At 40.1% G+C, this 13275-nt stretch overlaps 2 long non-coding RNA genes across 3 annotated transcripts; both read right to left on the bottom strand.

Annotated features, from left to right (window-relative positions):
* Positions 1-5063: 5063 nt before the first annotated feature.
* On the bottom strand, positions 5064-6783 carry LOC311282292. The gene is made up of 3 exons (XR_014625915.1): positions 6592-6783; positions 5684-5802; positions 5064-5559 (listed from the first exon to the last, which is right to left on the bottom strand). It is a non-coding gene; the product is annotated as an uncharacterized lncRNA (long non-coding RNA).
* Positions 6784-8222: 1439 nt separating this feature from the next.
* Positions 8223-13043, bottom strand: LOC311281466. Of its 2 annotated transcripts, XR_014625803.1 has the most exons (8): positions 10713-13043; positions 10563-10623; positions 9655-9773; positions 9233-9530; positions 9070-9130; positions 8810-8903; positions 8601-8719; positions 8223-8493 (listed from the first exon to the last, which is right to left on the bottom strand). It is a non-coding gene; the product is annotated as an uncharacterized lncRNA (long non-coding RNA). The 2 variants fall into 2 exon arrangements; XR_014625804.1 differs by having other exon boundaries at positions 10563-13042.
* Positions 13044-13275: the final 232 nt, after the last annotated feature.

The raw sequence follows: 13275 nt of genomic DNA, 5'->3' as shown, positions 1-13275 counted from the left end.
CTACTATAAGACACCCTGCACGATGAGGCAGAGTGTCCATAAACAAAATAAGTAGCAGTAACTAGCAGCTTAAGCAGAAGAAACTGCACTTTGGCGCGCACTTTGACGTGCGCTAGAAACAGCTTTTGAACACTTGAATGAACAGCAGTTAAATGCTTTTTACTAGCCTCCCCCCATTAATGTAAGTCCCCCAGGACAAATGTAAACATTTTGCTTCAACCCAGTGATCTCAAAGAACTAACTAATGAATACATGAATAAACAGTGTTATACCCATTTTATTAAGTTTATATAGCAGGTATAATGTAAGCCACCCAAGACAAATGTAAACATTTTGCTTCAACCCAGTGATCTCAAAGAACTAACTAATGAATACGTGAATAAACAGTGTAATACCCATTTTATTAAGTTTATATACATAGGTATAATGTAAGCCACCCAAGACAAATGTAAACATTTTGATTCAACCCAGTGATATCAAAGAACAAATGCACAGGTGAATGAATGAACCATTTGTTCTTTATTTTTTAAAATCAAACAAAACAGAAAACTCAAAGTCTTTTGTGTTTTTAGAAAATGCCAAAACAAAACAAAGCTTATAAAAAATGGTCCGAAGAGGACATGAAAGCGGCCCTGGAGGAGCTGGAGGCAGGGGGGAGCCTGAGAACGGTGGGGGCCCGCTACGGCATCCCCCACAACACTCTTCAGGACCATCGATGAGGCCGCTACGCCTACCAGCCCCACCCCAGCCGTGCCCTCCTCCCGGGGGAAGAGGCATCTTTAGTTGTGTATATAATTTGGATGGGCAGGCACGGCTTCCCCGTGACAAGGGCCGTAGCAACGTTGATGGCCACTGGTATTGTGAAGGCCTCGGGACGCCAGACAATGGTGAACTTCGAACATGGGCTGAGCCGTATGTGGTGGTGCCGTTTCCGGGAACGCCATCCGGAGCTGTCGGCCAGGACCCCCGACCCACTGGACCGGCAGAGGGTCTTCGGTGTGACGGTGCCTCGGGTGGAGGCACTCTTCAACATATTGGAGCCCATGTTTGCCGAGAACAGCTGGCATGATCGTCCTCACCTGGTGTTTAACTGTGATGAAACAGGCTTTTGGGATAAGCAAAAAAGTGGGAAGGAGAAGGTATATGCACAGAGGGGACAAAAACACGTGTATCGCCAAACTGTGGTAACGAGGGAGCACATCAGCGTCCACTGCTGTGCTAGCGCGGCAGGTGTGAGCATCTCCCCATGATTATTTATGCCCAATGCCTGCCCAGTAACAGTTATGCGCTAGATGGCCCCCCCAACGCCCTGTACGCCATCAGTGAGAAGGGCTACATGGATGGGCCCCTGTTCGTGAGGTGGATTGAACATTTCCTAAAGCATGCTCCGGCAGAGCGTCCACTCCTGCTAACTTGCGACCAACACGAGACCCATATGTCCAAGGACGTGGTGGACCTCTGTCGGGGCAATGGTGTGGAGGTGGTGTGCCTGCCAAGCCACACCACCCATGCCCTTCAGCCCCTCGATGTGTCCCTCTTCGGGCCACTGAAAGAGGCCTTCATCAAGCTGGCTACAAATATGGGCCTGGTTAGGGGAGACCTTGTCCTGGGGAAAAAGCATTTTTCATCGATCTTAAAATTTGCTTACCCAAAGGCGGCCACCGTGGAGAACATAAAGAAGGGGTTCCGGCTGACAGGCTTGTTCCCCCTGAACAGGCACGCACTGGAGCACAGTGATCAGGTACAAACACAAGAACAAAACAATAGACACTGCATAGATACAATAGAAACAATACAAACAATAATTTACTAATATCTTTATATTAGATATAATGTAAAGATATTAAAGATCTTTTAATATTTGGCAGGTAAATACTAATATTTAATATACAAATACATATTTAATATTTGAATCATTTAATATTAAAGATAATATATCTTTATATTATGTAAATAGTCCCAGATATACTAATATCTTTATCTCCTCTAATTTACATTTCAGATGATGATCATCCCTCCAGTGGCAGTCCACCCAGCCCCTCCTGGCACCACCATCTCCACGGCCCAGGTCCAGCCAGGCTTGTTCCCCCTGAACAGGCACGCACTGGAGGACAGTGATCAGGTACAAACACAACAACAAAACAATAGACACTGCATAGATACAATAGAAACAATACAAACAATAATTTACTAATATCTTTATATTAGATATAATGTAAAGATATTAAAGATCTTTTAATATTTGGCAGGTAAATACTAATATTTAATATATAAATACATATTTAATATTTTAATCATTTAATATTAACCCTCTGAGGTCGAAAAACGCGCCCCCGCGTTTTGCTGGACTTTTTTTACATTGTAGCATTTTAAACTTAAATTACTCTGTCATTTATGGTCATACAGAAAAAATAAATATAAAAAAAGAATCTGTGATATTTCTACTTTTGTATGTGTCCACTTACAATCAAATCAAAACATTGTGCTTTTGAAAAATAAAGAAAATAAACAGGGTGTGCGTTCTGCCTCTCCGTCGCGGTGAACTCGCGCAACAGAAGAAGAACGCGATTTCAAGACAAGAAAGATAAGGTAAGAAATTCTTACATATTAGTTTGTTATTGTTGCATAAATTTCACATTGCAGTTGAACTGTTGCGAGATATATGGTGAATATTATAATATTTAGACCCGTGTTTACTGTTACTGTGTTTGTGGATATCTGCTCAAACGTAGATATGTATATGGTAGGCCTAACCATAATGTTTTATATTTGAGCGCGATCGCGTTTGAATGTATCATATTTTTGATCGCGATCGCGTTTGAATGTATCATATTTTTGATCGCGATCGTGTTTGAATGCATCATATTTTGGAAAAGCAAAACGCTCCAAATGGCTTCATGGTTTTACTATTATCTCATTTCATATCATCATAACGAATGGAAACATTTGAAGTAACATGATAATCAATATATTTTTCTCTAGCTTAGTTGTTACTGAAATCTTTTTGAAAATGTATATAGGCTGCTATATTGTTATTATTTTATGCAGCACTGTGCATAGCCTATACCTACAAGGCACAACAAACCTGGTGTTCATTATATAATATATTGTTGGAAACATTTGTGTGAGTGTGTGTGTGTATTTTGTGAATTTTAAAAAGCAATTTTAACCAGAAAAATCTCAAATGTATTCCCAAAATCGTGCAGGCCTTTCTCTTGATATCAGTATGTTCACTTTTTTTTTTTTTTTTTTTTTTTCAGGGCCCAGATGCCACTGAGTCCTGCTGACTTCAACATTCACAGTACATGTCTCTGTACATGAACATGGTAAAGTGAAAATCAAACACCTTGGAAATGAAAGGTATGTACAATGTTTTTAGGAATGGCACAAAGGTCTCTTTCTTTGGATCATTGTTATCAATAAGTGTTTTTTTTGTTGTGTATCTTTGGATTATGTTGTAAATAAATCCAAACAATTTTAAAAGCCATTCTTTTTTTAATCTCCTCATTCTTTGTGCAAGGTTGGTCAGAATGATGGGCCCTGATAAGCTCCTAATAGGGCCATTAGGGAGTGTCTTTGTCTTTCTCAGGTGTAAAAAGCCTTACATATTAATGAGATGATCCGCCCCTTCGCATATTGCTTTTTCACACAAAACACGTCGTAAAAATTTTAAATCAATATATTGTCTTCTCTGAATGAGCAGTCAGGGTGATTTTCACATAGTTTTAGAGCAAATATTCTAGGCTACGTCATACAATTTTCAAAAGTCTTGTGAAGAAATAATAAGTATGGGTTTCATGACCTTATTTCAGTGAGAATTTTTTTTTGTATTTTCACAAACCACGCATAAATGTCATTATCTCAAAACTACAAACTTTTACACACATGCTGTTGATATATTATTGTAGCAGAGTTTGTGCTGAATACAGTGTAATAAGACTTTAGCCATGAAAATGTCACAAGTAACAGAAATAAGCACAAATGTCAGAGCATGTCAGAACACCTCCAGGGCCCAGAAAACAGCTCAGACCCCAGAGGGTTAAAGATAATATATCTTTACATTATGTAAATAGGCCCAGATATACTAATATCTTTATCTCCTCTAAATCTCCTCTAACATTTCAGATGATGATCATCCCTCCAGTGGCAGTCCACCCAGCCCCTCCTAGCACCACCATCGCCCCGGCCCAGATCCAGCCAGCCCCTCCTAGCACCACCATCGCCCCGGCCCAGATCCACCCAGCCCCTCCTAGCACCACCATCGCCCCGGCCCAGATCCAGCCAGCCCCTCCTAGCACCACCATCGCCCCGGCCCAGATCCACCCAGCCCCTCCCGACATCATATCAGTGCCAGTGGTTGCTGGCTGTGTAGAGTGCCCCACCTGCCATCGCCCGCCAAATCCGTTGGTCGCGGCTGGAATTATCCCGGCGGGGCTCGCCCACATCCTGGTCCCGCCACGCTTTGACCAGTCGGCCCGGAGGAGGCTGCAGCAGCAGGTTCCTGCCGGAGCACGCTGCATTACCAGTGACGAGTATGCATCTCACCAAGCTGAGAAGGAGAGGGAAGAGAGGGAGAAGCAGGAGGCGAAGAGAAGGAGGATGGAGGAAGTCAAGGAAAGGAGAGCATTGATGGAGGAAGAGAAGAAGAGGAAGCAGAGAGAGAGGGAGAGAGAGAGGGGGAAGGAGCAGAGAGAGAGAGAAGCAGAGGGAGAGGGAACAAGAGAGAGAAAGACTACGGAGAGAGAGGGAGCAGGAGCGGCTCCAAAATTACATCTGTGCCTCTTGCAAGCAGCCAAGCCCCCCAGGATCTGCAACAGAAATATTGGAGTGGGTGCAATGTGAAAATTGCACCCTCTGGTACCACACTGAGTGTGTCACTCATGTGGTACCAGAGGAGGCATGGCTGTGCAGGGAGTGTGCCATGAGTCGCGATCTGTAAATATGTTTATAAATAGTTTTGTATATAGTTTTGTATATATATATATATATCTCAATTACATGTTCTATTATATATATATATACTGCATTCTTTGTTTATTTGTTTTAATAAATATGTTCATGTTCCTAAAACATTTATCAAAATCAAAAGTGCATCAGTGTTTTCTTGTAGCACACAGTTTCCTAAAACCTAAAGCCATGTTTGATACAGTGACCGTTATTGATGGGTTTACCTCAGTGACTTAAAAAAAAAAAAAGTATAGCAGCTACTAAAACTAAATGATGATCTAAATGAAGGACTTTTGGTGGAGGATACAAGCTTTCATAATACACACAGCCTATCAAATAATAAACAGCAGAAGCTAAGTTTATCAAATAAAACATTACCTACGCACCGTTGAAAACACGTGCACGTTTATACTGAAACTAAATACACATCCAAATCGGTTATTTCGGCCTGACAACAGTGAGCTCCTGGCTGCGACAGGACGGAGGTCGCACAATCCATCCAGACACCCCGCCGACGATGCCGTCTTCCTCATCAGACATCAGGTCTATGGTAGCACACTTCCGAAGGCCCACCTCATCCTCAGCTAGCACACTCTGTCTCGCTTTTAGCAGCTGTTAAAACCAATAAAGACAATCAGTACTGCCCAATGCACTGCGTATGGACAACACACATCTATTAATGCACCTGAAAAATAGTCACATTGACCAAAAACGAATCTAATCTAATAAATCTTACCGTCTTTCTTCTCGCTCGACTCCGAGCTGAATTCACCACAGCTTCCGCCTGCAATGCAAGATCTGGTTGTTTGTACCTGAAGCTCCTGCGCACCGTCGTGTAATATGTCTTAAAGGCAGCTGGAAAACAATTAATTGAGAGTGATATTAATAAGAACAACATAAATCACAGTAAAATTAATAAGAACAATATAAGTCACAGTAAAATTAATAAGAACAACATAAGTCACAGTAAAATTAAACAAAGGAGAAAAAATGCAACCGGGTGAAATTGCAGAAATACACACCGGAAGCAAACTATGCTTTTTGAAATTGGGGTTTTATTCTGACTGCTGTTTAAAATAAGTGACAGCGGTCAATGGAGGCACAATTAAACAGATAAAAGTCTGATTAAGAAAAAAGTTTGCCTTGTTCTATGAGATTTCACAAGAAAAAAAAAATAGATTTCACTAGTAAAAAAAAAAAAAGAAAGAAATTGTAGAAACAGTTTACAGTAAATTTGAAGATGACAATCAAATGTCACAAAAAGCTTAACCAGTGGATCAATGCCCAAATCCACAGAATACTTAACTCAATTCAAACTGAAATGCAGTGTAATACACTGCAACTGGTCAGATTTAACTTGATTTCTCCAAACTAAAATATGTTAGGCTACAATTAAATACGATAACACAAACTGGAATACGGCAGTGGCTGAGGTAACTTAGGCCTAAGTTACAAGAGAAATAAAAGCACTTTAACAAAGCCACAACCCACGTTTAATCATGCCATGCGGAACCAGAAATATGCATTTAACCATAAAGTTATACTGTATAATCACAGAATATAGATTCAACTCATTAACAGATTTATCAAATAAACATGCCATCAGATCAGTAATTTCCCCCATAAACCATAAAACGTACATACCCAATCCTTTACCGTCCGATCACCACGAGGTTCCCTCGTCACACATGCGCTCCAAATAAATCTATAAACAAAAATGTACACATCAAATGTTCTTTTAACTTCGCTTCACAACTTATTTGTGCATATTAAAGATATTGGAGTAATATTTACCGAGAAAGAAGACCGTATAACACAGAATCCGATCGATGCACGCACCGTCATGGAGCTCTCCTGAACAATGAAAAATGGCTGCCGTTCTCTGGTCGCGCGCACGCGTCCAGCACAAGTGAATAGTATCGATTAGTATCAATTCAAACTGAAATGCAGTGTAATACACTGCAACTGGTCAGATTTAACTTGATTTCTCCAAACTAAAATATGTTAGGCTACAATTAAATACGATAACACAAACTGGAATACGGCAGTGGCTGAGGTAACTTAGGCCTAAGTTACAAGAGAAATAAAAGCACTTTAACAAAGCCACAACCCACGTTTAATCATGCCATGCGGAACCAGAAATATGCATTTAACCATAAAGTTATACTGTATAATCACAGAATATAGATTCAACTCATTAACAGATTTATCAAATAAACATGCCATCAGATCAGTAATTTCCCCCATAAACCATAAAACGTACATACCCAATCCTTTACCGTCCGATCACCACGAGGTTCCCTCGTCACACATGCGCTCCAAATAAATCTATAAACAAAAATGTACACATCAAATGTTCTTTTAACTTCGCTTCACAACTTATTTGTGCATATTAAAGATATTGGAGTAATATTTACCGAGAAAGAAGACCGTATAACACAGAATCCGATCGATGCACGCACCGTCATGGAGCTCTCCTGAACAATGAAAAATGGCTGCCGTTCTCTGGTCGCGCGCACGCGTCCAGCACAAGTGAATAGTATCGCGAGAAGAGAGGGATTTCTTAAAGGGGCCACAAACATTTTTAATGCAAAATAGAAACGAGGTACATTTTATGTAATTATGTAAATTATACATTTATCTCTGTAAAGCTGCTTTGAGACAATCTACATTGTTAAAAGCGCTATATAAATGAAGATGACTAATAAACACTGCATGAAAATTGGGATTTCCGACCCCGTAAACGGCCGCAAATCTCCCTAATTTTCGGCAGTTAACGACAATTTACAGCCTGTGAACGTCGCGTTCGTCTGTGCCGAATATTGTCGGAAACGAACCATGACGTATGCAGAGCGCTCGCGCCGGAGGTGTGAATGGCTCTAATTACCATATGAATAGCAGCTCCCGCCAGAGAAAGGCTTGAATTTCCTCACTCACTATTGGTTGAACCCACGTGGTTTAAACAAGAAAAATCACTCGTGATTGGTTGGCAGATCTGTTACTATTGGTCACCCTTGCTCATTAAAAATTCAAAAAAATATAATATTCACATAAATAATAATATATAAATTATTTTTTTATATTCATAATATGCTATTCTGTGGTATATTCATGTCATTGTTAACCTATGGACTACACTATTATTACCATCAAGGACATGAATTTATAAAGGAATGGAAAATTTGCCAGGGACATGCTGTTTATTCAAAGAAAGAGCTTTATTAGCACAGACACAAAACAATATACACCTGTGTACAAAGCATAGATCATCTGCACACACAACAAATTGGAAGCTCAGTGTCTGTTTTCATCTTCGGAGCTGTAGTAGGTGACTAGCGGCGTTCTCTCTGAATTCGATCCACTTTGAAACCGTCTGTGGTGCGTTGCCCTGTATTTAGGAGTCGCCTCTAATCTCGACTGCAGCGTAGCACAGAGCTCTGTGAGCTCCTGGCTGGTGGTTGAACTTCATCGGACATCAGATCTATGGTGGCGCACTTCCAAATGCCCACGTCATCCTCACCTAGCACACCGTCTCGCTTCTAGCAGCTGTAAAAACAACCAATACAGACAATCAGTACTGTGATGCACTGTGTATGGACACAAAACATCTATTAATGCACGTGAAAAATAGTCACATTGACTAAAAATCTTACCCTCTTTCTTCTCGCTCGACTCCGAGCTGAACTCGTCACAGCTTCGGCCTGCAATGCCAGATCTGGTTGTTTGTACCTGAAGCTCCTGCGTACTGTCTCGTAGTATGTCTTACAGGCAGCTGGAAAACAATTAAATGAGAGTGATATGAATAAAAACAACGCAAGTCACAGTAAAATGAAACAAGGAGAAAATAGTAAAAGTTACTTACAATGTCGTCATGATCAGCGTCATAAAAATCTGGACTTGCAGACATAGCTCTGAGTAAATGTGAGGTTACGCCCTCGTTATGAGGCGAGGTTACTCTATGGAAACAAAATGTATGATTAAGATCGTAAACTATAACGGATCTATTTTCTTATACAAGAGAATGAAAGCATATTCTTTGAATCTTACCTTTAAAATGTTTGTAAGTTTTTATGAAAGTAAAAAAATAAAAGAATGTAAGATTCTTTTTTTTTTTTTTTTTACCTTGCTCCAGTTCGTAGCTCCCACAATTTGTCTCAGAGTTGTGAAGATGGCATACTGCTTCCTGTAAATTACAGGATTATTTACAATTATTAAACAAATAATAGCCATCAATCCCATGACCTCTTGCTTTATGATGAAATCATGAAAAACAGAATATTCTTACATTTCACAAGGCCTGACAAAATACAGCTGCAGGTAACTAGCGGCATTCTGTCTGAATTCAGTCCATTTTGCAGACGTCTGTGGTGCGTTGCCCTGTACTTTGGAGTCGCCTCTAATCTCGACTGCAGCGTAGCACAGAGCTCTGTGAGCTCCTGGCTGCGACAGGACGGAGGTCGCACAATCCATCCAGACACCCCGCCGACGATGCCGTCTTCCTCATCAGACATCAGGTCTATGGTAGCACACTTCCGAAGGCCCACCTCATCCTCAGCTAGCACACTCTGTCTCGCTTTTAGCAGCTGTTAAAACCAATAAAGACAATCAGTACTGCCCAATGCACTGCGTATGGACAACACACATCTATTAATGCACCTGAAAAATAGTCACATTGACCAAAAACGAATCTAATCTAATAAATCTTACCGTCTTTCTTCTCGCTCGACTCCGAGCTGAATTCACCACAGCTTCCGCCTGCAATGCAAGATCTGGTTGTTTGTACCTGAAGCTCCTGCGCACCGTCGTGTAATATGTCTTAAAGGCAGCTGGAAAACAATTAATTGAGAGTGATATTAATAAGAACAACATAAATCACAGTAAAATTAATAAGAACAATATAAGTCACAGTAAAATTAATAAGAACAACATAAGTCACAGTAAAATTAAACAAAGGAGAAAAAATGCAACCGGGTGAAATTGCAGAAATACACACCGGAAGCAAACTATGCTTTTTGAAATTGGGGTTTTATTCTGACTGCTGTTTAAAATAAGTGACAGCGGTCAATGGAGGCACAATTAAACAGATAAAAGTCTGATTAAGAAAAAAGTTTGCCTTGTTCTATGAGATTTCACAAGAAAAAAAAAATAGATTTCACTAGTAAAAAAAAAAAAAGAAAGAAATTGTAGAAACAGTTTACAGTAAATTTGAAGATGACAATCAAATGTCACAAAAAGCTTAACCAGTGGATCAATGCCCAAATCCACAGAATACTTAACTCAATTCAAACTGAAATGCAGTGTAATACACTGCAACTGGTCAGATTTAACTTGATTTCTCCAAACTAAAATATGTTAGGCTACAATTAAATACGATAACACAAACTGGAATACGGCAGTGGCTGAGGTAACTTAGGCCTAAGTTACAAGAGAAATAAAAGCACTTTAACAAAGCCACAACCCACGTTTAATCATGCCATGCGGAACCAGAAATATGCATTTAACCATAAAGTTATACTGTATAATCACAGAATATAGATTCAACTCATTAACAGATTTATCAAATAAACATGCCATCAGATCAGTAATTTCCCCCATAAACCATAAAACGTACATACCCAATCCTTTACCGTCCGATCACCACGAGGTTCCCTCGTCACACATGCGCTCCAAATAAATCTATAAACAAAAATGTACACATCAAATGTTCTTTTAACTTCGCTTCACAACTTATTTGTGCATATTAAAGATATTGGAGTAATATTTACCGAGAAAGAAGACCGTATAACACAGAATCCGATCGATGCACGCACCGTCATGGAGCTCTCCTGAACAATGAAAAATGGCTGCCGTTCTCTGGTCGCGCGCACGCGTCCAGCACAAGTGAATAGTATCGCGAGAAGAGAGGGATTTCTTAAAGGGGCCACAAACATTTTTAATGCAAAATAGAAACGAGGTACATTTTATGTAAACAACTCTAATCGTAGTTGTAACTCTATATGTACAGTAGGCATAATTCTTGTCATTGCGTATGTGTATGCAGCATGAGTCAAATACAATCTTCTGTTCGTGTTGTATTATGCACAGTGGTTGGCCTCTAAGAGATTGTGATGCTGTTTGCATGGAATGCACATTTTACCTTTGTGGCAAAGCCTGATTGAAATTAATTGTTGAAATAAATGGTTTTGTGTCTTTTTTACATAACATTGGCTATTGCTAATGACACATATAACTAATCTAGCTACTTTCATTAAATATATAAATTTAAGCTAAAATGTAAGAGGGTCATTCTATGAAAATGTCCATTTTTCTGTCCCTAGCCTTTACAGAAATATTACACTTAAAAAACACTTTTAAAATAAACGTGTTTCACATTTTAAAATAAAACAATATGTTATTTGAACAATTACACCCTCTTGAGCCATCAATGTGGCAATATTTGATTTTTATGAATTATATAGAATTTCAAGCACCACAGAAGTGCTCGTCCCCAGTCATGTACAGAGGGAAAATGCTTTATTTTGAGGTCAATAACAGATTTTTACACCATTTAAAATACAATAATGTATACATAACTATCAAATATATTATGTAAATGATATATATAAAAAAAATGCAGAATACATATTATAAAATTTATAATGAAAGTAGTGGTCCCCTGGAGTTGTGTCACTGGTGTTACTGTTAAACAAAAATCTCTTATTTTGAAATAAAAATCACACTGCTATAGCTTATGTTTGTATGCAGTATTAGTTGTTAGAATTAGAATATTAGTTGTTTGAAGAGTTACAAAAAAGCGGTCGGTCTTAACACAAGTTTCAGCCGGCAAGTCGGTCGGACTAAAAGGAGGAAAAAATAAATAATTGGGTCGGTAGGCTACTAAATTGACAGGGTCGATCGGGTTACGGCAAACAAGAATATTTTTAAGGATGGCCTTAGACTATTGTAACTCACTTTATTTTGGGCTATCTCAGGCCTCTCTCTCTCGTCTACAGCTAGTTCAAAACGCAGCGGCTAGACTTCTCACCAGGACACGCAAATATGAGTCGATCACCCCTATTTTATTCAAACTCCACTGGCTACCTGTCACATTCAGGATTGATTTTAACATTTTACTATTTGTGTATAAAGCTCTTAACAAACCGGCCCCCCAATATCTGACCAATCTCCGCTGCCCGTACACTCCATCTCGTACTTTGAGATCCAGTGATCACTGTCTTCTCATCGTGCCCAGATCCAGACTTAAAAAACGAGGCGACTGCACTTTTGCAACTGCAGGCCCAAAACTTTGGAACAGTCTACCCCTCTATATCAGACTAGCTCCCTCAATTTCCATCTTCAAAACATCCTTGAAAACTTTTAATACCCCTTGACACAACTATTTTTTTTTTTTTTAATTGTCCTGTTTCTGCCCTGCATTTTATCTATTGCCCTGTACAGCACTTTGGTCAGCCTTGGCTGTTTTTAATTTTGCGTTATAAATAAATATTGTATTTTTTTTAGAATTAAGTTAATACCTTTGAGTCACCTGGGATAAAACTCCCCCTGTTACCCTCATTTGCATTTGTAAAGCTCACAGCAGTCTCATTTACATGTTAAAGCATTAGAGGGAGGGGGGTCACGGGGCAAGCAAGTCTCACGTCAATTTCCGACAATTTCCGACAGTTTGCAGTGTTGCCTGTAAATTGCCGTTTGCAGTCGTAAACCTGAACTTCCACGACAATTTACAGCGCCGGTAACTGTCGAAAATCCCACTTTTCATGCAGTGAAAGGGAAGGTAGAAGACAGGGGTCGGCGAGACTGGGACACTCGTTTTTATTAAAGTAAAAAGTTCAAAAGAGTAAGGTTGCGCACAGAGCGCGTTCACCGTGCTTATCAGCACAGCAGCAACAAAACAATAATCCAGATTCTCGTGTTGAATTCTCCGTCGAGCACAGCAGCAGACGAGGTCCCAGTCCAACTCTCTCTCCCTCTCTCTCATTCCCACCGGCTTATATCCGGTCTCTCCACGCCAATTACTGCAATCAGACACAGGTGTTCATCATCTGCACTTGACCTACTTACGCACCGCTCGGCTCCGTCCTCTCTCTCCCGCTACAGACTTCGCAAAACCACGCCCCCCTCGCCACATACCCCCACCGCCTGACTCAGGCCGGAGGGTGTTCAGTAAAAGCCTGCTGGCACTGCTCCGTCCACTGAACCGTATCTGGTACCTCCTTTTTAGTTAGATCAGTCAGCGGGCTGGCGAGGTCCGAATAATTAGGTACAAACCTTCTGTAATATCTCGCCAGCCCCAGGAACTGTCTAACCTCCTTTTTGGTCTTTGGTCTT

The sequence above is a fragment of the Rutilus rutilus genome (genome assembly GCF_951802725.1).
Source record: "Rutilus rutilus genome assembly, chromosome: 22".
NCBI classification, from domain to species: domain Eukaryota; kingdom Metazoa; phylum Chordata; class Actinopteri; order Cypriniformes; family Leuciscidae; genus Rutilus; species Rutilus rutilus.
This window is presented reverse-complemented; position numbering and strand designations above follow the sequence as displayed.